Raw genomic sequence first — 26,917 nt, forward strand, 5'->3', positions numbered from 1 at the left:
CAGTATACATGCATAGTGGCCTCTAAGATCCTCTAAAATCCTAATTGGTACTCTCCCGGTACTCTCCCGGTTGACTGACAAAGAAGTGGTGGGTACAGGTTTTGAGAAACAGCAACTGTTTGAGTGGTGGGCTCTCAAAAGGCATATTTACCTTGGAATACTGCATGCTTAAACATGAGTCTACCAAATGTGGAAGTAAGCCTCGGTTGACACAATGTGGCAGCATAGGGGAAGGGGAGACAGTTAGACAGGAGCTGTGGGAAGGGGTCCTACACTGTTTAACAGTTGATGGGAATGATAGACTTCTATCCTGACAGAGCAGGGATGCAGTATTTGGGAAGGGATTTTCAGAAGCGTTTTCAATTAGGTTTCATAGGTTCACAGGCGATGGACAGAACATTTGAAGACAGCCAAAGACCAACAGGTCACAGTGAAGAAGAAACCAAGAAAGTATATGCGGATGGGAATGCGTTTTGCCCATTTTAAGGAAAGGCTGTTGCAGCACATTCCTGTACACTGTACGGCTGGGATGATAGCTCCAGGACAACACACGTGTCTTGGAAACAAGACAATGCAGAGCAGCACAGGTTCAATACCCACTCACATGCTTAGAAGCTGGACTCCGACAAGAAGTGCAATTCAACAAAAAACAAACCCAATAAGGGTTTGTCCTGAAGAAGGGTAGTTTTGCCTGACACACCACTTGTCATGGATGAAAGAAAGCCTCTTGAATGATATGAAACGGTCAGCAACAATATGCAAAACATGAACTGTCTCTAGTCCTCGTGAACAATGGCAAAGTATGATATTATAGCAGCATTTTGATTACTGGCTGTTCAGGCTATAGATCTTTGGCTGCTATGTGCACAGTTCGAAGAGGAAGTTTACCTGGATAGAGCTATGCCAATGGGGTGTTTTGTATCATGCACATAGTTTGAGCACTTCAGTACTTTTTTGGAATGTATGCAAAGTTTAGGACTGGGAATGAGTGGGCACTAGAGTATTGGGATGATTTCCTGTTTATTGGCACAAAAGGTGAGGAACAGGTCTAGTCCAGGATGTTGAAGGTTTTCATAGATTTGGCAGCAGAGATGGTGGTTCTGCCACTCGTCTGATATTGTTGTGGATAGATTTGGGTGCTGCAATGGATGGATGACATAGTATTGATGTAAATCAGAAAAGGATGAAGTGGGGGGACATACAGAAACAACTGGGCCCCTTGGATTTTGCCAGCAAGGTGATAGTGCCAGGAAGAACATGTGTTTGCTCTATTGTCAGAGTGATGTCAGGAGCTAGGTTAGCTCACCACACTGTATGATGAGAGTGGCGAAAGAGCAAACAGGGTGTGGTAGGCTTTCCCTTAACACTTTCATGGAGTATCTATGTCGATGATGGGGGATCCTGTGTTGTGATCAGAGCACATATTTTCAGATGCAGCAGAAGCCTCATGTTTTGGCATTAATTGGCGGAAGAAGTGGGGTGTAGAGAAGTGCCCAGATGAATGATCAGGTAAAAGGCTGGACACAGTATTTTCTAAGCTTTTTACACTGGTGATGGATCTGAATTATTGGGAAAGAGATGTAGGACAAGAAAGAGACATCTAATATTGGTGCTGGAGCAGCAAGTGGTGTGCCAGAAGTATGGACCTGTGGGCACTGGACAGTGAAGTGGGCAAGAACCTCATGCAAAAAAGAACCTCTGGAAAGCAGCTCAGATTGAGCCTTCAAGACGAGATGGTGAGATTTGGAAGGGGCGCTCTGGAGTCGGCTGCTACCAATGTTACATGAATTGGGGACAGAACATGTGTTGGCAAGGTTGCTAATGATATATTTTGTAGTAGATGATATTGCGAAAGAACAAAGTGTAGTTTTTCTACGAGCAATTAAAGGGAGCCTATTAATAATAAGAGAACAGTCACACAATCTTTAACTAGTGTAGGGAGTGTTTCTGACATGGAGAGTATGGAGAGGAGCAAAATAAATGAAGGGAATAGAAAAAAAAAAGAAAGGAAAGTGAATAAAAAACGGCAGGTTTCCCTAGTTATTAAGTAATCAAAGTGCTGGAACGTGAGGGAATAAAGAAAAGAAGCATGTATCACCCATTATCATTACTTAATGTCGATATGAACATTTTAGCAAAGGTGTTTGCGAACAGGTTAAGTGGTTGTATTGGCGAAGTGATTCATATGTCGCAATATGAGTTTGTAGGCCAGTTTGGCTACAACAGTATTAGAACGCGGTTAAATGTGTTGAGTTCTAAATTTGAGCTTGGTTCGAAGGCAGTATTATTATTTTTTAGATGTAAAAAGGGCCTTTGACACAGTTTACTTGGACTTTTTGGAATTCACGCGAGGTAAGATGGGCTTTGGTAAGGCATTTGTTAATATGGTGGACTGTTACACAATGGAGATTCAGCAAGGAATTTGCTCAATGGTAGTATGTCAGAGTCTTTTCGATTGTATGGGGGCACACGGCAGGGTGGCCCATTGTCACCCTTTTTGTTTAACATTGCCTTAGAACCGTTAATTACATGTATTCGTCAGAGTTTGGAGATTCAGGGATTGTGATTTGGACCTGTAGATCTCAAAGCGTTGCCGTATGCTGATGATTTGGTGGTTGTACTATCTGACCCTTGTGTTTGTTTTCCGGTATTGAGGGGCATTTTGAATGAAATTTGTTTGCTGTCTGGTCATAAGATTAACTGGGATAAAAGTGAAATTGTTTCATTGGCTGAGAGATGTTGTCAAGGTGACTTTGAGGGTTGGAATTGTAAGTGATCCAATGAAGGTGTAGTATATTTAGGGATAACCTTGGTGCGAGACCTGAAGAAAATTGTTCCTGTTAATGTTGAGTAAGTGGTTTTAAATATATATTCTGAAGAACTAATGTTATCAAGATGGTCTTGCTTTCTAATTTGTATATATAGTTCAATATCTGCCTTTACCGTTTCAAAAAAAGTACTTGTGCATGCTTGATAAAGTGTTTAATAATTTTTTATCGGAGGATAAGAACATTAAAAGTGAGAGTGAGTGAGGTCTAGAGTCCAGTGAGAGCAAACGTCAGCAGACAACTAGAGTCTGTTTTTGCTGTCTACTGCAACTTGACCGTGTGTGCAGCTTCATAACGTTTGGCGTCTGCGGAGCGGCCGCGGAGTGAGGTGCAGAGTGAGAGCAAACATTGGCAGACTGTAGCGGGCTGGCCGGACAGCCAGAACTATAAATTTGTAACGCCGTCGCCACAATGGCATCTCAGAACTCCAAATCACAAAGTGGACTGTGCGAGGATCAGCCCGAACATCAACCAGAATGTCAACCAGATCTTAAGGAAGTGTGTCCGGCGAGGAATCCAGATAGTCACCGAGACCGAGCCCCGATGGAGAATACCTTCAGGGCATCACGGAATCAAGAGGGCGACCCAGGTAATAACAGAAGCAGTTCTGCACCTCAAACCCCTCTTAACCATTCAGAGTCGGCAACAAGCAAAATCATAAAAGACAGAAAAGACCCCACCATGCGGGTTCTACGTCCTCTAAAGGAAATCCCAAGCTTTAAAACTAACGTAAGGAAGCGTACCCCCAAACCCACTGAAAAATTTACTTTGATGGAGAAAGACACTCTAAACAGAGAAAGTAGTGACAATCTCCAGGACGAAGTAAGACTGATAACGGTGGGTGAAGGTGAGGGGTTTAACAGTGAGAAAAGTGCACCGCATAAAATGTATTCAATTGAGTCCGGTGAGACGGGCTAGCAGCCGGGCCCCCGCCAAACCAATGAGAACGGAGCGAAAATACATTTAACCAATAAAGACACAGACAAAGAGTCAGACACAGACTCAGGGCACCCTAATCAACTAACAGAGGTAATGAACGCACAGACCAGAGATGCCCAGGTCATAGAAACAGCCGACCCTAGCAGTGGTCGCAACAAGAGCCAATATAGTGGCAATGGGGAAACACCCCCGGAAAACACCTGGGAGGTGGAGAGTAATGACAATCGTAGAGATTTGGCACCTCCTTTGGCACCTGCGCTGTCTAAATTGGTGCCCCCAAATCACAAGGCTGGGAAGGACAGGAATAACCTCGACATCAACATCGAAATACACCCTGGCAGCGAGTGTGAGGACTTAAAAAGCTTGGGTGAGGTCTTCCACATGCCTGAAGAGGTGCAAGCTGACCAAATAAACAACGTGAACACTTCAAAATCATCAATCACAGAACCTATGATGGGTCCATGCTGTGACATTCCTCATACACCACATCTGGCAGGAGAACCAATGGGAAAGGACCCAAAGGAGGTCGAGAAACCTCTGGACAATACAGAAAAAGAAAAACTGAGACCCCCCTGCTTGGAAAAGGACCCAGTGGGAAAGTTAAACAATGACTCCGGCAAGCGACCACATCCAAGTAATACCTTGACGGGAGACGACCCATTAAAAAACATCACACAGAACAAAGGGAAGCAACCTTAGCAAACCAATAAAACAGCTCTCTAGCAGAAGAAAAGCAACCAAGCGGGTTGGCCAAAAGAAGACAATGCTAAAAACAACATTCACAGATGCGTTAGGCACATTTTTCAAAAGAAAAACAGAAGGAACAATCTATTTTGAAAACGAATTCTCTGACACAGAAATACTAGAGAACATGAACTAATAAACGGAAATTAAGGATCCTTTGAAATAAACAAAAATAAAGAAAACACAAAGAAATCATATATTGCTGAGGAAAAAACCTTGATGCCAATAAGATGGCATTTTGGAAAGCCCCCTATCTCTAAATCACATCAAGAACCAGAGCAAGGGGTGCCCAAAAAGGGATCCTCAAAACACTCTCTCAACATCCAACTCAGAGGATTTAACTAAAGATCAAAACAAAGAATTAAACCTTGGAGACATGACCCCGGAGAAAGCACTTAACCCTAAACAGGCACCTAATTCAACAGCCTCGGTGGGGACCCAAGCAGACGTCACGTGGGAACAATGTGATTCGATACCGCGACGGCGGACTAGAAATGATCTGGCGCATCAAGACAAACATCAAACTTCACCGCACACTTCAATCCACAACAGACATTTAAGCGAGGTAATCCAACCAACTCCTAAAGAGATACCTAAAAAAAAATCGGACTTATTATCAATAATGTCAATGGTCACCATTGCTCTGGCCCCGTTCAGTAAACTTTACGAGGCACTGAAAGACACCTTACAAGACCAAAATTCTCTCATAGCACTACTGCATTCAAAACTGACGTACCTGGAAGGATACATCAAAGCGAAGGAGGGCCAGTGTGCAAGTTGAGGCGAAGGGCCATCACTATTGGGAGACTATGACTATCCAAGAAGATCATATTCAAAGGACAGGAAAGTAGAACGTGTGACTGCTTTGAAAGGTTCACAAACAAACAAAGAAGAACCTAGTAAAGTGGTAGCTTTGGTCAAATCGCCACAAATAATAGACCCGATCGAGCCTCAGAAAATCGCTGTAAATCAAGAAATAGCTACAAAGAAGGCAACAATATCCGGTCTCACAGGACACACAATGGAGGAACCTGAACTTCAAACAAAGAGATAGGAGGTCGTTAACGGACCACAACTGAATCCCTTCTCCATCACAAACCCTGTGTGCAAAACACACAATGTTAAAGAAACTACTGAGCAAACAAATATTTGGTATATTTATATACCAAATATTTATATTTGGTACATTTGGTATATTTAACTACCAGACACATGGTGGAGAACAGCGTATGAAGGGTAGATCATCGAAACAACCTCAACAAAAGGTGCCCCTAGCCCGGAACCCAACTGGATCTTGAAAGCCTTGAAAGCAACCAAGGTAGGCACCCAGCCTAACAACGCCTCGATCAACACGACGCAAGAGTCTGTAGGGGAGCAATTTGATTGGAGCACATATACAATAGAAGAATCCGAATCCAATATTAATCCAAACCCAAGACGCAAGAGGAAGGCTGACGTGTTAGACATCGATAACCTCCAGTGAGAACCAAAGAAAAAGATACAAGCTAAAGAACCATCATCTCTGCCGTTCATAACCTTACAAAAGAGGCTGGACGGGTCAACCAGCAAAAAATCAAGCAGAACTTAGCAAGAGAAAAGAATGAGACCCTAAGATCAGGAGACAACAGAAAATCAAAATTGGAAGAAAAGCGAATTACGACGGAACAAACTGGGAGTAAAAAACAAAATCACAACAGCCCTAGGAGAGTATCCAGTGAAGACCTCCGAGGGGAAAAAAGTACTAAGAAAATCAATAGCGCCTGTATCTTCAAACTTGAGTGGACACACCATCGAAGAGACGATCTAACCATGAACAGGTCAACAATACTGGACTTATTCAGGCATACTCCAAGGGTGAGATACATAAAGAACCACGACCTTTGGATAGTGGAACCATGCCCTTCAGGTCGCAAAGACTGCTCATATCTTCATATCGCATCAAGTGTCATCAAGAATTTGTTAATAGAAGAAGAGCATCATCTGACAAAGCTGGGATATGCCTTGGATATGCCTTGTCAGAGGTATGCTCGAACCAAGATCGATCAAACAACACAAAGCGAGAAAACCATCACGCGAGCAAGAGACTTGCCGAAAGGAAACTGGAGAGAGACGTGAGGCGGATAGGACCACATGTGACCCAAAAGTGGAAACCAAGGATTGCCACATCCTAACAAATGAGTGGCTAACGGAAGCCTCTTACTCAATCCACATGAGTAGAAACCATAGATCTAATGACTATTTACAAAGTTACAAATGAAGCATACGAAGGACTACAGAGGCAGATCAAAGCGGAGAACAAAGAGATCCTAACAATAGGCCGATGGGCCCTACCAGCAAGCTACAAATAACCATAGACCGAACAACATTGAAACCCATCACCAAGGGGAGAGAACCCACCGGAGAAAAAGCTGACAGGCCCAAGGCACTGGAAAACTGGGTGTGGAAAAAAGCAGGAGATGTGGCAAACACTAGAAAGTAGCCATCACCTGCCGGATTCAGAGGCCCACCAATAAGCGACGTGACAACACCTAATTCGTTGATAAAAACATGTAATCCGGAAACACCCGTGGTTTTGAACATCTGACGGCCAAAAGTTACGTCAATCTGGGAACATACGACATATTGTGTCTACAGGAGTTATGGCTAACCACAAAACCCTATTTAGATGGCTATGAGATAATATTTACTCCAGCAAAAAAGGGCCTGAAGGGCTAACCATCTGACGGTCTTCTAACAGCAATAGGATTGGCCAGCGGATTTGAAGTGAAAGAAGTAATCCACTCATCACAACTGTTTTAGGCCGTCCTGCTACAATGGACAACTAAGCCTGAAGCTCCAGGGGAATCACCAGTAGAGCTAACTTTAATAATCAATAAATACTGGAACCCAGAGTCAATCTCAAACAAAGCCTTTGGAATAGGATGTCTAGCACCCTGGACGAAGTCTCTTCTAAACAACAATGATTTTACATCATAATAAATGGTGACTTTAACACTATCTGTACAGGGATTGGAGACTCCAAAAAACAACCTGGCGCTAAATCTCCAATATCCAGAAGCAGGCTGAGAGAAAAGTTCATGGCCAGTCGAATGGTACACAACCTACACTGGATACGTAAAAAGGGGAACCTCAAAGTGCAGTCTTGGCAAAGAGGAGAGCAACATGGCACTATCGACAATGTTTATGTCTCGCAGGGCCTTTGAACAGTGATCAAAGACTTTAAAATCATCAGAACGCAAAACAGTGACCATAACATCTTGGTATCAACATGGTTGATTCATCAAACTGCAAAAAACGTTCTCAAACACGAACTCGAAACATGCACCAGAGGCATCCGAGTCAAATTGACTGAGAAAGCAATTACACACATATCAGAACAGTATGCACGAGTAAAGAAGGCTCTTGAATCAGACACCAGCCATCAACAGGGACCTCTGGACTACACCCCCGTTAATGAAATATGTGTTACCTAACAGCAAATCTAATAAAACCAACTTAACGCTGCACCACACTTACAACAAAAAGCTGGTACAGAGAAGAAGAGCTTTGCGACAAATAACAAGAGTGACAAAAAAATCACCAACAGCTGAAAATGTACAAAAGCGAAAACAAGCACAGAAGGCCTACAGGATTTGGCTAACTAAACACAGACACAACCTCTACCAACAGGATGCTGAAACAATGCTGCACGCAATCTCTGGCAACACCACAAAAGAGTTCTGGAGTTTAATAAAGGGAACTTCAAGATCTAATGAGGATCAAATGCAAAACAATGTGGGAGAAGCTAGGTGGGTGGCCCACTTCTCCCGATTGTATGCTAAACCTAGCATAAAAGAACTCAGATGTGGACATAGCGAACTCGCTCACAAAGAGAAATCTTCGGAATGGAAAATCCCCTGTGACGTGGAGTCCATCTTAAATAAGATCAAGAAGCTAAACAGCTCCGGAGCTCCTGGACTTGATGGGCTATCCAATTTAGAGCTAAAGAAACATCCAGAGACCTGGGAAAGACTGCTCGGCAGGATATTTGAAAATTGTAACACCAGCCAGTCAGTCCATCAGTCTTGGCGGAAAGCACATATTGAGCCAATCTTAAAGCGAGGTGCTAGAGACGACCCATCCCAATACCGTCCGATCGCACTATTGGATGTTATACGTAAAGTCTTCGCCACCTTGGCCTTGGAGGCTTTCCAAAGCTTGCTCAAGGCAACAGATAACATGGATCCTTTTCAAACAGGGTTCATAAAGAACTCAGGCATGAATACTAACACCCTGCTCCTGAGTACCATCAAGGGAAAGGAGCTGCAGCAGGGCTCGAAAGTGTACATGGCCTTTGTTGACCTGGTACAGGCAGTTGACCAGGTCAACAGAGACCATTTATGGCACAAGCTGCGAAGCAAAAACTGTCCATCAACTGTGCTGGGACCGATCGAAGCTCTGTATCAGGAAACCACAATGAGAATATGCCTCAATCAAGGAGGCCTCCTGTCTGAAGAAATACCAACCTCACGGGGTGTGAAACAGGGATGCCCGCTTGCTCCATCATTATATAGCCCCTACGTCGCGGATTACGAAGAATCAGAAGTCGGAGTAAGGTGCTTTCCACCAACAATAGGAGGAACCAAGATATCGAGACTCTTGTATGCCAACAACATTATTTTGTTGTACCAAACACCAATCGGCCTACAAAGACAGTTGGACAACTTGGTATCATACCTAAAGGAAAAGAACTTGCAACTAAACACTGTAAAAAGTAAAATGATGACCCTCGGCAGAAACGAAAAAAAAAACGAAACAAGATGTCATGGAGTATTGAAGGCCAGCGACTGGAAAAAGTGAGCAGTTTTAAATACCTGGGAATCACAATGAGCAACCATCTAAATGAAAAAGAGACGCAGGATACTTTGTGGTCTAAAACAAAATCACTGACATTCTAAGCTAAAGCCATTGATAAAAAATACGGGAAGTTCTCTCTTATCCCGGTAGTGAACTTCTTCAAAACAAAGGTGACAACAGTCATAATTTATGGTGCAGACGCCATGCCGATGCTGCAGGACAAAATATGGATGAAACTAGAAAGTCATTTCTGTAGAGAAGTCGTAGGGCTATCAAAGTCAACCCCAATGACCCTCATCAGGCGTGAATTGTGTATAGCTTCGTTGGCTGCAATAACATCAAGGAACACTTTAATGCGATTTAGAAAAGTGAACTGCACTCCAAGATCCAAAATCTTCAAAATAATTAAAAACAAAAAAAATAGACAGTGGAACAAATGAAATACTGTCAGACTGGGAGCGAAGAATCAACCAAATATTAAGGGATTTGGACAGCTCTTTAGAGGTCCTAATACAAAACCCAAACAAAGTGACAAGAAAACTGCTAGAAGAAGACTGGATCAATAGCTTGGATAATGCTAACACTTACAAAACGACTTCTAACATCCCGTCAATCCCAATGAAAATAAACGAGGTTAGGGGTTATCTAAAAAAATGCCCCAATAAAGGGATAAGCAGAACATTCTTGAGATTTCGACTGAATCAGCTGAAAACCAACGAAATATTAGCCCAAAGGAACCAATCTCCTTCAGACAAATGGCGGTTCTGCGAAGACATACTGCAAGTGGAGACCACCAGACACCTCTTACTGAACTGCCAGGGGTTGAAGGAGGCGCGATCGCGATACCTGGAGAATGCGCTTAAAAACATCTCCACACTGGACGAGGACGACTGGTGGACATTATTGACAAGCGGAACCGACACACGGTGTGTAATCGGAGTGACGTCATTCCTAAGAAGCATCGAACTGGATCTGGACAGGACAACAACAAAAAAAAGGGGGAACGAACAATCAGGACACAGGACCAATTAGTCTGAGATAATTCACAATACCCGCAGTAATTGTGGAGGAGGGCTGACTAGATCTATATGTATTTATTTTTGTATAAATTGTTTCCCACATTAAATTCTCGTACTTGAAGTTGCAATGGGGTGGATTTGGTTATCTGGCTTTGGAAAAATATTGTAGGGGTTTTATCCTTAAGAAATTTGCATTGCACTTGGAGTAATCCGCCACCTTTGTTAAGTATGGCTAAGTATGGAAACATGGACTGCATCCCCCTTCCGTCTTGAGAATATGTAGACAATTTCTAAATGACCACGGTTGACTAAACTTCTAACCACAATAAAGACAACTGATAGAGTCTTACTTCATTGGTTGAACGAGAATGTTGAATTTATCTGGCTACATAGGGATGCTGTCCTGTGGTATAATCCAGTCTTTTTCAGAGGAATAATAGAATGTTATTTTGGAAAAGTTGGGTATTTAAAGGCGTGTTGTGTGTGGGTGACTTGATGGATGGGGATTGAATTTTTGGATTTGAAGAACTGCAGCATAAGTATGGCATAGCAAGGAGTGAGAAGTGCAGACATTTGGAACTATGTGCTATGAAAACTCATACAATGAGTATGCTGAATGTCCCACTGGGGGATACCCCTGAGCTTTTCCGCATTTTTCGGGACCCGACATGAAAGGTGTCAAACTTTTCTCGACTTATGCTGGTTGAGACAACGATTTCTGTTGGATGGGATCATCTGTGCTCTAAGTGGTCGACAGAATTAGGATGTGACTTGTCAGATATTGAATGGGAAGGAGCAATTAAAGAATCTGTCATGATGAAGCTGGATCTGAATTATCGTCTTGTGAGGCAGAAGATTTTGGGAAGGTGTTATTTGACTTCGGATAGGATGTACTCCTTAGGGCAGGGTTATGGATTTGTACAAGAGTGGAAGTGTTTTGGAAGGAAGTGCTAGATCACATGGAGTTGGTTATAGGTGTGAATGTTTCACGATGCCCGAAACATGCAATATTGTGGTTGAGTGGTTGTAGTAAGGGGGCTACTTATCGTTTGCGAATGTGGCTGTTTAAAGCAGTGGTGGTTGCTCAAAAACAAATTTTAAAGGTGTAGAAAACGAGGATAAAACTTCAGGTGGATGGTTGGATAAATGACTCAGTTACATTATATACGTTTGAGAAATTGTTATACAAAGATTAAGAGTGCGTTGATATGTATGAGGAAGTGTGGTCAACTTTTAATGATCTTTATGTGTGATTTCTTCATTTACCTGCTACTAAGCTCTGGTGTGGGTGTGTGATTGTGCATAATAAGACTATGTGTGTTTTTTCTTTTCTTTCTTTTTCTCTTCTTTCTTCTTCTTGAATAGTTTATCTAGCTCATGTTGCTTTATTTATCTTATTATTTTACTGCAGTTTCATAATGTTCAATAGTGTGGTTTTACTTAATTGCATGGATTCTGCATTGTATTTAATCTTCTATTTCTTGATTGTTATGATGTTGACAAAAAACCCTAGAAATAAAAAAAGAACCATTTGGGGTATATATGTGAGATACGGTTCATTTAACCTTCTAGGGTAATGTAATCTTCACATTTCAGATTTTTGGGTCACATTTGCTGGTGTTAGTTGGAAGCCTGAAAGTGGGAGGATGAACTGGATGAAATGAGGGGTGCTGGACAGGAAAACCCCATCAGTGGAGGGTTTTTTCCTGAGTGCCACTTTCCAATGGTTTGGGTAGTTTGTTGTTCAGATTGATTAAAAATCATCTAGCAATTCACAGGTGTGACATCATTCTTGTGAAGGAAAGCTTAGAATGTTTTATTCTTACATGTAGTACAAGAAAATATTTCATGGGGAACGTGTTAGTGTCCAATTTGATTTGATTTTTTGTGCTATGTTTACATTAAGAAACCTAACACAATACATAACAAACATAGTTATACAAATCCATGCTTAAAATTCATTACAAATACATAATTCATTAAAAGATCCATTGAAAACAATAACAAAACTTTCACCTTCCCTCACACAAGCCAAATCATCCTAGATTTAAGCTTAACATATTCTTAACTAATGAGGTAAGATCCCCAAGATGCTTTAAGCTTTCCCCCAAAAACGAAAGGAGAGCCACATACTTTGCACTCAAGGCTGCACTCAGAAACCTGGACCATATGTTTTTTGGAATGACTGTAGATGTAGAAAATATAAATTATGAAAAAGTAAAACAACCTTCTGGGGTAGCCGGCCAAACAAGATGATACAAAGATTCCTTTTCTTTAATTTTGCACAACCTACATGCGTAATCCTACAACCTAATGCGAGGACCTATAACCTCCAGAGTAGTATAACCAATCTGAATTTTAGTCCCTGAAGGATCTTGACAGAGACTTAGTTATGTAAGCTTGTGCATTAAATACACACACGCAGGTTTCTATCCACATCGCTAAGTGATGAAATAGCAATATTTTGTTTGTCCTTTAAGTGCTGTAATGACTCCTTTCGGTCCAGAGGACAGAGCCTACTTTTAATAGTAGGGAGACTCACATCACTGGTACAGTCAATTACCCTCAAATACTGTTTACATTCACACTGGAACCTGCTCAAAGCTTGATTAGATGGAACGGAGATGGACTCCCTGAGTCTAGTAAAGATGTCACACTCATCACAAATATGAAAGGAATAAAACAAACCTATTTTTTTGCCATTAATAATACATTATTCAATACTGTATTATGGATACCTAAACCACTGCTTTTCATAACACCAGATCCCCAACTCTGCATAATTGCTCAATAGCATTATTGACCATATTACCTGGCCCAATACCGTTTGTTGGTATGGTTATGAGTGTATATTGTGTTTCAGAAATGTACATGCCAGTAACTACTTGGCATATCTTTAATTATTTTGATTCAGCAGGGCGGGTGACAACAGCTGATGTGTGTGTGGGATGGATCCCATTGAAGCCTATGGAAGGAGAACGGTCTTTCTGGGTGACTGAACTGACTCCACAGCGGATGACATCCACCAAAAGCATGTGAGTTGTCAGGTACGTGTTGGGTGCATTGCTATTTCCACATATATTTTGCACAATTACTGTTTTAACTCTAGGAACTCCCACTCATGAAGACCCTTACTCTACAATTTTCTGGGAATTCATCTCATATTATTCTTTGAACTGGCACATTGTTTGTGACAGAATATTGCACATCAAAAAGCTGCTTTTTCACAGTAACACCATTTCTTGAGAAGTGCCAATGATCACCAATACAGATGTTCTCTCATGGTTTATGATCTAGATGCTAAATGCAAGTAAGCAACCTATCCTTGTCATATACTTTAGTGTGAAACTTGATTTCCCACTATCATTTTATGCTCAACAGGTCTATCGGGTAAACTCTGTGTCCAGGTTGATGTCGATATCACGCCTTACATTGGTGTCAGTAGAGGTAGGCTTAGGTTGAAAGTGGCGTCCGATCCCCTGGTCAGCCACTATGACCCAAAAGATGGTAACTGGTTCTTGGCTCTGCTTAGGTAAGGCAGAGGGAAATCAGTGTGAAAAAAACTCTTTTGGGGTAAAACAACCTGCACAGGATATTTCTGCTAAGGATCCATGGGAGACGGTGAAGCAGCAGCAACCAGGAAGGAATCCAAGGCAAAGGCTACAACAGGAGTGAAGTAAGGTAGCAAAGATGGGGAAAAGCAAAGAACAGGAGGGTGTCCAGGCGAGCAGGAACGAGGCAGCACCCAGAACAGAAGGAAAACCAAAGAGCAGGCTTACCAAGACAGCACAACACCGTCATGCAACGGAAGATCGGTATTGCAAAGGGATGATCCCGCAGCACTACCATTCAAATAGCGCTGTTTCGGCATCTGAACCTCTGGGTGCGTGGCATCTTTACATACAAAAGCGTACAGAGACGTTGTTGTCCTCCCTATTGGAATGGAAAACGAGACCCCATCATCTCCATAGAGACAAAGTCCGGGAACCAGGGCTGCAGCGGTGAACAATGACATCATGACCCTGTCCAAGCCATGTACCACCCGTCTCCCAGGGAACAGAGGGCTGGAAGCATGGAAGAAGATGTGGTGCATGAACATTTTGTGCAGGCTCCCAGGACCTCTCACTTGCTAGATAACCTTTCCAACTGATGAGGTATTGTAGCCTTCCAAGATCGTAACAGGAATCACTGCTACCATCAACTTCGTACTCAAGGGAATGGTCAAGAGGCACAGGTGAGGATGGTTAAGTGGTTTGTCTCAAGTCCGGACCTCCACATAAGGGTTTGGTAAGGAAGCATGAAACACTGGACCAACTTAAAGGTAACGGGATTGATGATTTTTGTGATTGTTAAGTGTCCATTATGCCTGGGTGAAAATGTAGAAGTTCTCAATCAGTTTGGGAGATGCTGAGAGGATAGCCATACCTGATCACCATTGTTATAGACAGCAACTTAAATACAGACCCCCACACAGGGCGTAGTTATGCAGATGGTTAGAGCATTAAAGTGGAATGGTTAGTCCTTTTGAGTATTTGACGGGAAGGGACATTTGAAATGCATGGTTTGACAAAAAAGAAAAAGGTGAGGGTTCAGTCAAGGTTTGATACTCTATGGGAGGAGAGAATGTTAAATGCATGAGCACCTTTGCAGTCCTCTACACACACGCACACCCACACTGTAATCATGTTGATTGTTTTTAGGAATGAACTGCATTTTGAATGATTGCTTTTTTCTGAACTAGCGAAAACATTTTTTAAACAAGGTTTGTTTTAACACATCATTTGTTTTTTGCCTTTATATGAGAGCAACCATTTCATGTAAAAGGTGTTGATTTTCAATTCGCCAATTAAGCAAACATAAAGAAAAAGGGCTGTTCTAATATGAGGTTGCTCCTACTTTACTGTGTAACGGCACTCTGCTGGTAAACATCTTCCTATCAGCAGGGACATTTCAAGTAATGCACTTGCCAGATTATGCCAGTGTGAATGGAGAGGCTGCTTTCAGATTTCGCGAGCCTAATTTATTGTTATTTTGTTCTCGGTCAGAAGATTTTTCCCAGGCACTCTCATTGCTCCAGGGTAGCCCTGGACACACTGCAGTACTTTGAAGGTTTTGGTTTTGTGGTTGGTTGCACTTCTTTACACCATTGTTTTGCATTGGTACATTTGTCTCATTTAAAAAAAAAAAAAGCAGAGAGCGGTGCTAGCCAACTGACCCTCCTTTTTTTACTACACCCCTCCCACCCTTTTTACATATGTTTTGCTTGTTCAAGGAAAAACGAGCAAAACCAAAGTAAATGTAGACTGGCCGTTTTTATACAGGGAAAGCCCTTGGTACCTTTCATAGGTTTTCTATGTCCTTACCCTTTTTACATCTGTGTTTCGTGTTCCCTGAAAAACGAGCAACCAATGTAAATGTACCGATGCAAATGCATAATGATGCAAATGCATAACGATGTACATATGCTGATGAAAAGACGTGCCACTGCTTTTGCCTGTTGTGAATGAAGGCCGTTTTTTTTTGCTGCCTCTCATGATATTTGGAGAGGCAAATTAGGAGCGTATGTTTTAACACTGTATTTTTCCTTTTTATGAGAGTTTAGTAAATTTGAAAAATTGTGACTTTTAAATTGTATTTTTAAACGTGGCAACAGACATTGTAGGAAGGAACTGTGAGGGAAATAATTAAGGGGCTTATCCGATTTCTGTTTGCTAACATGCATAGAATTATAGGCTGAACGAAGCGCAAGGGAACTACATTTCCCATTACTCACGGCGCGGGACGCGGTCTGACCACCTCATTGGAAGCCGATGCAGGCCATAACTGGCTAGCGTCCGCGCGAAGCGTTTACGCAAAGCCTGTTTAGGCCTGTTTGCGGCCTGGTGTCTGGAGTCAGCATGACACGCTGTGATCTATTGTCTGTGTAGCACCATTACTATACTCCCAGGAAAGAACCTTGGGGAATTGTGGTGGGTGGTTATAATTACACTGTGCCATATGTGAAGGAGCTGAATAACAAAAGGGGAAGCTTAAACCACAGAACTCTTGATAAAATACGTCTTTTAGGAATTGACAGAAATATTGCAGAGGGGTAGGGAGAAAAGGAAAGGGAGCGGTAGCTATTGCTATTAAAGCTGGACTGATACATGCCTGCTCAATTGTAGCCCATGCAGTGGAAGTGGGGGAGATAATATTGGAATATGATCTGGAACTCCTGCTGGTGACGGAAACTTGGTTATTAGAGGGGGTCCACACTGTATTCCATAGATTGGTTCCTGAGAACTACCTCATCCAACACATTGATCGGATGCATAGAAGAGGGGGCAGCATTGCTATCATCAATAGGTTGACGCTTTCCATCTCCCATATGGAAGAGTTGGATTGGGGGGTGCACAGATAGGAGAATTTACCATCTCACTATATTACTCAAGTTCAATAAAGGTGATTCTAGTATATGTACCACCAGGGGAACTTTCTTGAATCCCTGAACCTATACTTAACGACGGTTGGATGTAAGTATAAGGAATTGTTGTGTGTCGGCGACTTTGGTCAGAGAGTACCACTAACCTTGATGCAGGGGCCCTAGCAGAAATACTGGATAACATGAGATAAAAATGCTGACAACGGCAATATTCCTTGATAGGGGGCATTGTTTGGATCTGGTAGTGGCTAGGGGAAAAGGCATCTGCTTTTCAGAATCATTGCCAATATGGTCAGATCACCATGTTCAGCTGTTTGGCCTAATAGGGAATGAAAGGCAAAAGGGAGATAGCAAGTACAAAACAAAAATATGGCTACACAGGGGCGCTGACCTGGTGAATAACCCTTGAGCAGAGGTGCACGCAAAGTTAGCAGATGTTGATACTGCACTCCCTTGTGAAAAGTTTTTTACTAAATTGATGGATATTATGGAGGATATCTGCACAACATATGCTCCAGTAACACTTAAGAATGTGAGGAAGTCCAAACCTTGGTTTGGCCCAGCATTGGCTTTATTACGCAAACAACTGAGTCAGGCCAATAAAGGCTGGAGGTTAACTAATAACATTAGTGATGCAGTGAGAGCAAAGGCTCTACTAAAGTCATATAAGACAGCTCTGTTTGAGGCAAAAAGGGAGTTTCTGCATAAAGAGATCAAACAGGCACGGAACCAAACAAAAGCAGTGTTCGAGGTGGTTTCCAGATTTGGACCCCCAGTCTGCACTGATACTACAATGACGCCCTCACAATAACAAACAAATGAGTTTCATGATTTTTTTAAAGAAAAAATAATGTTGATTCAAAAGAGTATTGCCATGAGGAGGGCTCAAACGGTGGGGGGGGGGGAACCGAGAATGGAGAAGAGGACGTTAAGAAGAATATGGAAGGAGAGAATTTCCATTTTCAACCTGTAGATGAGAAAATTATTTATTTACTCCTTTCTCAATTGAAACCCACAAATTACCTGTCATGTGCCATACCAGCATGTACAGTGAAACGGTTGGCAGTGATTTTGACACGATTTATCACTTTATTTGTGAATAAGTCACTGCAGGAGGGTCAGGTTCCTAAGGCCCTAAAAAGGCACTAGTGAAACCCCTGCTAAAAAAAATCCAATTTGAATTCGAAAGCCTTGAAGAATTATCGGTCAGTTGCTAATCTGATCTGGCCAACAAAGGTATTAGAAAAGGTTGTGTGTGCACAGTTCTAGGAATTTGTGGACAAAGAGAACCTGTTAGACAAGCTTCAATCTGGATTCCGTCCCAATCATGGGACGGAGTCAGCACTCTTGACTGTACACGAGGATCTGCTGGAGGCTGCGGAGGGTCCATGCTTTTATTAATGTTGGATCACTGTATTATGATACAGCACATCAGGGATGTAGGAAGGGCATCAGAACTAGTAATGTAATGGTTTGGGTCCTTCCTAAAGGATAAAATGCAAAGAGTGTGGCTTGCAGGTTCTTTCTCAGAGTGGATATACTTGGACTGTGGGGTACCTCAAGGTTCATCTTTGTCCCCATTGATTTTTATTTATATTTTTGCCCAGTGTTCGACATATTCCAGAACACGGCCTATGGTTCTATTCCTATGCCAATGATACACAGGAGTATATTGAGATAAAGTATATGGACGAAGTATTTGTGAAAATTAACCTGTGTATGAACGAATTTAACGGTTGTATGGAAGAGAATCAACTGCAGTTGAATGCGGCTAAGACTGAGATGATTTTGTTTGGCCCGAAGGGGAAAATGTTATCGGAGATACAGAGATTACCTCTGCTGATCCTGGGGGAACAACTTCAATATGTCAACAAAGTCAGGAATTTGGGCTGTATATGGCACATGAACCTTGATAGTGAAGCCCAGGTGAGGGCTAAAGTCAAGGCAGTCTTTTATGCACTCCGAATGTTGAGGAATGCGCTTCCTTTTATTCCTTTATTCCGGCGGAAGACCATGCAGTAGTGGTGGGAGCCATGACCAACCCCCACCTAGACTACTGCAACAGATTGCCAGACTGCAGAGAGCCCAAAACGCTGCAGTCAGACTAATCAGACATGTTGGGAAAAGGGACTATGTCTCTGCCTTACGAAGATCCCTACACTGGCTCATGGTAGAGGACAGAATAAAATTAAAAGTAGCGTGCCTGATCTACAAATGTTTGAATGGACATGTCCCTGAATATCAGGTGGATAACATCACCCGGTATTGTCCACTTAGACATCTCTGCTCAAGAGACCAACTCCTGATTTGTGTGCCAAAGTCCAACTTGGTCTCCAGGGGAGACAGAAGATTTGGTGTGTTTTGCCCGAAATTATGGAACCAACTTCTGTTGGAAATTAGGTCTTGTCATTCTTTAATAATGTCCAGATAGAGCCTGAAAACGTTCCTATTTAGATAGTTGTTTCCTTTCAGAATACATATTGAACTTACACTCCTTAAGCTTATCTATTAGTTGACATCTGCGCCGTATATAGTTTACTCTTATTCAACTAAAAAAAAGACTAGCATATACGCATGCAAGAATGAGCGTCATCATTACTGACAGATCAATCTGTTGTGAACATATAAGGAAGTTTACTTTTGTCAAGAATGAGCCTTGCTAGGGTTTTGGTTATGTGTTGACGTAACTGACCCAGTCTTCATATAAAGGTTGATGAGAGATGTCTTTCACCTATCATGCATGCAAATAGAGAGACTTGTGGCAAATACACCTGCAGCAAGAGGGGTCCAGTGCTACAGCTTCAGAGATGCAGATATATGTGCTTAGACTAAGAAGTTGTGCAGGGAGACACAGGACCTTAAAGTATACGTTGTGTGCTACCAACTCTTCATTCAAAGACGATCGTTCAGAAATGTGTGAACTGTTCTAATGCAAACATGTCTCTGGACGATGGGCACACTTGACAATTACCAACCACAGTACGCTTAAAGGGTCACATGAGTGCAGTTGATATGACCCCCCTAGGTACAGCACATATTTGCAGTGATGGCGTGAACACCTGGGCACACTGGTGAATGATCCTGCCTCCAGGGAAGGGTTGATTTTGAATCCTGGTGTGGTGCAGTTGTACCATAGGCCTACTGTTGTGCTGCATGATGTGCTGGAATGAGGATCTTCCGTTCAAGATTCCCAGTGAGGTACACAGGGCTTAAGTCGAGGGTACACGCGAGGGGACGGAGTTCCCCCACTTTATTCAGAGGGTGGACTCAGTCCCCACAGCTAAAATGAGAAACATTGAATGTGCTCTTTGAATTTAAGCCAACCTCAGGGATCGAACCGCAGTAATTGGGTTTGTAGACCAGACACTTCACCACTGCACTATGTAACCTGATGAAGAATAACAAACAACTAAAGGTGAAATGTCCCATTTCGGTACTGCAAGTGCTAGGGAAAACATTTGTATTGGTTCTTGAAGTTTAAAACATGCACACCTATTAACGTTTTCAAAAACACTGTTAGAAGAAAATATCCTCTCTTGGTTTTGTGTGTGTTTGTTGATTTTATGAAAGGCAAATGGCATTCGTCCTGTGCAATTTGGGTGGTTATGCAAACCCAATTTAATGAAATGTGAATATTTTACCTTGATATGATAATTTCTGGCTACATCACATCCCATTCATTTGTTGATGAGTCCCCCCACTTAAATTTTAGGACTTGACCCCTGGAGGTACACGTGTGGTAAACAGTGCATTCATTTCTGCTGGACCTAACTGTGGAAGAAGGCTGACTTTCTGCTTGGATGTGCCAAATCAATATGTTCTGAATTTGTGTTTCTGATTTGTGTGTGTGTGTGTGTTTAACAGCTTGAGTTCAAATGGCCATTTACACAAATTGGTTTCAGCATGTTAATGTGTGATAGTGACGAGGAGTTTAATGATATGTCATTTCCTGACTATGAATCACACCTGTGTACTGATTACAGTATTCCTGTCTTCGTGAGTGGCAATACCATCTCCATGTTTCCACTGTGTTCAAAGCCCTTTTCGCAAGTTTTGCTGAGACACAGAGCACTCATGACACTGAAGGTTAAGCTTGTGACAGTTTGGGAAAGCAGTGAGCCATGAGGCAAGTGGTCCTCAACCATTGACATTGATATTTCTATTATGGTCTGTGTTATGACAAGTATTGGTGAATACATGGGGCTTGAATGGCTACCATTCAGGTAGCCTCATTTGCATATTGATTGTACAGCTGGAGTGCTACACACTTCTATCTTTTCAGTGTAACGATTTTCTCAGACTGGGACCCAAATGACAGTGGTTCTCTACTTGCCGGTACAGAGGATCTGCAAGTGATTGGCAAGCCAACTCCATAAATGGAGGTGCAGCAAAAAAGAAGACTAGCTCTGCTTAACTGTATACCTTTGCTTGGCTGCTGTTGACAGTTTTACTCAGTCAGCAATTGAATGGTACCAGCAGAGATTCCTGCAAGTTTAAAGCTGTGGCTCAAATACACTCGCCTTCCTTGGACAGGAGGTGCAAGATCAAGATTGGTGCAGAGCATTTTGTGCCAAAGAGTGTGCAATTATCAACATTTGCAGAAACCCTGTTTTGTGAGTTTTTCACTTTCTGAGAACTAACCAGAATAACTTATCCATCGATTAACTGAAGACTAGAGCTGGTCTGGAGAAAAGGGAGTAGAGTGAGGGATGGAGTCATAGAAGGCCATTGATCATCTTATTAAAAGTGCAAAAAACACAGAGCTGAAATAACAGTCCTTTTTGTAAAATGGACTTTAAAGTGTACACAGCATTTTATAAACCAATTTACCATTATATAACAAGGTATAAGAACATGTTGAGCAAAATGAATATGATTGTAGCTTGTATTTTCACCATCATGAATGGAATATTACAATTACTAGGATGTTGAGTAGTGGGAGCCTACAAAAAATGGTTGTAGAAAGAAACATAGTGAAAGAGAATGCACAATACAATCACCTTCTTCAAGTCATTGCTTCACACGGTATGCAATTTTATGTATTCCTTTAATTTCTACTCAACCAACATGCTCACTTCTTGAGCGATAATAGTTACTCACCAAGTGCTCTCACATTCAGAATGAAATGCTGTGAAGCTCTCACTGGCTTCTGCCTGCAACCAATACCTGCTGAGGAATCATAAGCTCTGCACAGGAAGTGCCCTCAATTGGGTGAACCTTTCTTTTTCTCCAAAGGGGCCTTTGGCTATGGGCTCTTGCTGAGCTTATCAAAAGCTCAGGAGCTTCCCTCAACCACCCTTTGATACTTTCTCCAATTTACCAGAGTTGAACTTCAGAAATGGTTCTTTGACGCAAGATAACTTTCGCCAAAAAGCCTTTCCACCAACCTTATGCACACCTAGTCTACACATGGTTTGGCATTCTCTTAGTTCCTGGTCATAATGAAAAGAACAACTGGGACACCTAGAAGATATTTAAACACTTCTTCCAGACTTAGATGACTCCAATACAAAGCCATTGAGCCAGTTTTCGAATTGACCTGCAAGGTAAGAATGGACCCGGATTATTAAATGTCAAAATGTGTAGTAATACTTTGCGTACTTTGAACATGATGGCAAATATTATTTTCCAGCCAGTGGAACTGTGATGGGGCCACTAGGGCCCCAGCATATGCAAACACTTCCATGCTCTAATTTGCGGACAAGCACATCATTAAACATCCTGTGTGGCACAAATACATCACTCATTGGGGTTGCTACATAGACGATGTTTTCATGGTTTGGAATGATTCCTTACAAACATTGGAAGCCTTTTTAAGATGCCTCAATCTCATAGATATACGGATAAAATTCAGTTATGAGATTGGAAGCCTAGGCATCCATTTGCTAGATGTTAAGATTACATCGAAAGCCCCTGGATATGATACCATGTTATATCATAAACCCAAAGACAGCAATACCCTGCTTCACAGATTGAGTTTCAACCCTCCATCCACAATCAAGAGTTTACTATACATTCAACTCTTACGAGTTAAACGTATTGTCAATTTGGACAGAGAATATCATCGAGAACAAGAAGAGATGCTTCAGAAATTCAAGGAGAGGGTATACATGGAAGAACAACTCACTGCGGCCAAAAACAAAGTGGCTACTAACACACGTACCTCCCTACTGACACCAATAACTATTGCAGATGATGAACAATTCGTTTTCATGAGCAAATACAGCACACAGACTCCCAGAATTAAAAGAACCATCCTTATGCATTGGAACATCTTACAGTGCGACAACAAGCTAAAGGACCTATTTAAAGAGAAGCCCTTTTTTGCTTTCCAAAGAAGCAACAATTTCAGAGATTTGTTAGTGAGAACTTATCTGAAGGAAACGAAAATTCAACTAACCAAGAAGACGGATACGTTCCACTGTATGTCTCGTAATAACCGTAATAACATCACCAAAGGAGACACATTCACGCACCGTATAACATGGGCTAAAATCAAGCCTCAAAACTATGCAACATGCAACACTGAATTCGTCTTCTACTCCATCAAATGTCCCTGTGGTCTATTGTACACAGGCAACACTAGCCATAAAGCTAGAATCAGGCTGAATGAGCACAAGTCTAACATCTAACAATCTCCGGTGGCTCAACACTTCCAACAAGACGCCAACTACCACACATTAAATTCCAGATCTTGGAAGTCATTGGGGGTCATTACGCAGTAGGAGGTAACCATGCCGCTATTAGCGGCATGGCTACCCCTTCCCGGCTACTGGGTCCGGGTTCCTTGAATGAGGAATTACCAGGCCATTCCGACTTTGGAGGGCCCGGTAATTCCTCATTCAAGGAACCCATCCCCATTCCCATTTGAGCCCCCAAAGGGCTCAATGGGAATGGGGAGCATGCTAACAATGAGCCGGTTAATACCGGGCCCGTTGTTAGCATGCTGGGCTGCTCGCGGGACCCGCTAAGGCTGCCTGGTAAAAGCAGGCATCCTTAGCGGGTCTCGCGAGCAGAACTCGTAACGAGGTGGTAAGGGGTTGACGGCTCCGGCACCCTTACTGGTGCCGTTAGCTCCTTACCGCCAGGGTCGCAATGGCCCCCATTAACACAAAAAGTCACAATATGAATATTGGTAAAACATTACAGCAAAGAGAGGCCTTTTGGATAGATAAACTTGACACAGTTTCTCCCCATGTTTTAAATGAAGAGTTGGATCTATTCTGTTTTCTTTAATGGCCTATCCAAGCACATGTGTGTAACAATGACAAATATGTAATACAAATACGTCCTATTATCTGAATTCTCTGAAGGGTACTCTGTGTACTTGTACTTGAGATATACTATTTTGGTTACCATCAGGAACCGTTCATTTAAATTATTCGGACATCTTTTTTAAGACGCAGTGGCTATATCCAGTGCAGGGTATTAAGTATACATTTAGTAGATAATTGAATTGCAGACTGTCTCGAAATTGACCTACATGTCACTTTTTGTTACTTCTTGTTATGCATTCACTATTTCAGTCCAATACCGTGATGTTCTTGTCATGTAATTCTCTTTTCTACTATCCTGAAAATGTAACCCGTTTCTGTGATAATTTTCATTGGACTTTCTGATGATCAGTTGTATGACCTGGGATTAATATGAGACATTTCAACTGTATTCTGGATTGCAATTAGTTTTTTCACCTGACTGTACTTGTTTGTCATAATTTGGTTGCCTTTACAGGAATACGTTCCAGTTATTGCATTACAACACTCAAAGGATTGTACAGTTAGGACATACTTCCTCCGGCACCTCATTCCCACCACTGCACGGGTTGACAATTCCGCCAGCCCTGTTTATTTTTATGACCTTGTCCACAACACAGCCTGCCGAACTGCCCGGTGACCAAAGTAGTTGCCATGGCAACCCCCAGCCCCAGCCTCTTATGTCGACATCATCACGTTGTTAAGTACACGCAACGTAGTCAAACAGATCCATACTGGCGTCTGCTCCTTGTTACCACGGTTACCAAGACAACCTCATTTTTCACAGCAGTTCGGCATAAAATTGATCAACTTTTCTGCTTTCTCACACCAGTAACAGCCATTTACCAGCACGTAGACAGTATACTGACTTTTCTCCTCCTACTTTTGCCACTCTAAGGATCCTCTCGATTACGGAATACTAGAAGTCCAAATTTACCAAATTGAATTAGTGGCCGCTCACAGTATTTGGCTTCTCACACGCACATCTAAGTTAAGAGCCACCCATGCCAATAGCCACAGCTCTTTCGTTTCTTTCACCATCCAGCTGTTAAGGCAGATTCAAGACCCTCGGTTGTAATTTGATTATCTATGTTATTCAGAGTTGAGCCCAAGAATGTGAGGCAGACAACGTTGAGAACTAGCACCATTGTGCACACACTATTTGCCACAAGCGGTTTTATTGTGGTAAGCAACCCCTTTCTTTGATCTAACTTTTTTTATCACCATGTTTTGAGCATGCACTTCAACATTAGGTTGGTTTGAAATGTATTATTTTTCGTTGAATCACCTTAGCTTAAACGCAAAGAGATCATCTTTTCATAGCTACAAACAGTGCACTAGGCTCATACACATACTTTTCCCGTGTTTGTCACATACCATGAGTCCATCACATAAAGAATCCTAAGGATCAGAGGTTTCTCAGAATTTTCAGATAGAGACCAGGTACTATGGCACCTCTTTGCCTCTTACGAGTCAGAGTGTATATTCTGTGTGAGCGCTCACAATATTCAGTTAGATATGTGCTGTAATGAGTGTATCAAATTATCTTGTAGAGATCGCCTTAATGAAAGACTGAGGTCCGAAAGGCATGGGCGACGTTGGCCTCTATTATATTAAAAGCAAACGTAGGAAGGAGATTTTCATACATTATTTATTTTCTTGAAGATCATTGTTCTATTCTAAATATGTACCAAATGAGAAATGTTATAAGTTACCGATAGTAGTGTTTTTCACCAGGCAACTTTTTTTGCTTCAAGTAAATCCTTTGGTGGCACTTTTTTACTGCACCTCCTTACTTGTAATGAGGCCCTTGGTTCTTAAACTCTTGAACAAACTGCATTTTGAATTTATGAAGTCTGCGTTCCCAACAACTCTCATAGAGTTAAGCTTCTGAACTTGACCTGCATTACCATTGGTAAGCCTAAGTATACTTAACACGATTTTGACCTGTCTCTTTACAAAATGTGAGGCTTGGGGCTTAATAATATGTATTTCATATTATCAAACCATGCATCGCCACTACTTTCAGTCCAAGATGCACCACAATATTTGCACAATTCCCTGAGCCCTGACCATCATGAGCCACTGGCACTCAGGAAAAAGCTATTCATGAGTTTAATGGATAATATTTTGCGGGAAGGGGTGAGACTTGAAGTCCTGATAAAGCACTAACAGTAAAGCCGATAACACTGCAACAAGTGGGAAAGAGACATGGGAGTGTGCTTCATTTTCTTCCATAAGCTCCTAGGTCTGGGGCAGTTCTGTCCCTGCTCTGCTTATGATCACTACATTTGGATGCATCAATCCGGGTGGTAGTTTTAATAGTCTCTCTGCACAGTGTTGATCCGTACCATGAAAGAACTATATTACAAAAGCTATTACAAGGCAATATTTACTTGTAGAATGCTCAAACCGGGCTTCAAGGGCCCCAGATATACCAGATTTTCTGCATACCCACTCACTACTTGCACATGTGGTATGTCTAGGCAGCCTGAAAAACTGTGGTGAGTTCATCTCTGGTTGGCAGCAGACACTAACAGAGGGCCACATTCGTAACTGTCCCGAAAGCATCTTCTGTATGCTCAAAACACAAAGAATGCATGGATTTTATTTTTATTTATTTTCCAAGACCAGCGCTTTGCCCCTGTGCTATCCTCCATTCACAGCCCTGATAGGGAATAAAGACTACAGGTGGAGAAATGCCTTATTGATGCATCCCCTTTTGATCTTCAACCTTTAAATGGAAGCACTTGGAACCTTGCTCACACCACAAAACAGATCATTGCAGCTCTACCTCAAGATATCCTCCATCATTGATATCCACAGCCTCAAGTCCTACCTCACTTATCCATGATGTCCAGTGCTTACCTGCTCAAC

This window comes from Ambystoma mexicanum, chromosome 8, assembly GCF_040938575.1.
Source record: "Ambystoma mexicanum isolate Mex_15411 chromosome 8, UKY_AmexF1_1, whole genome shotgun sequence".
Lineage (NCBI taxonomy): Eukaryota > Metazoa > Chordata > Amphibia > Caudata > Ambystomatidae > Ambystoma > Ambystoma mexicanum.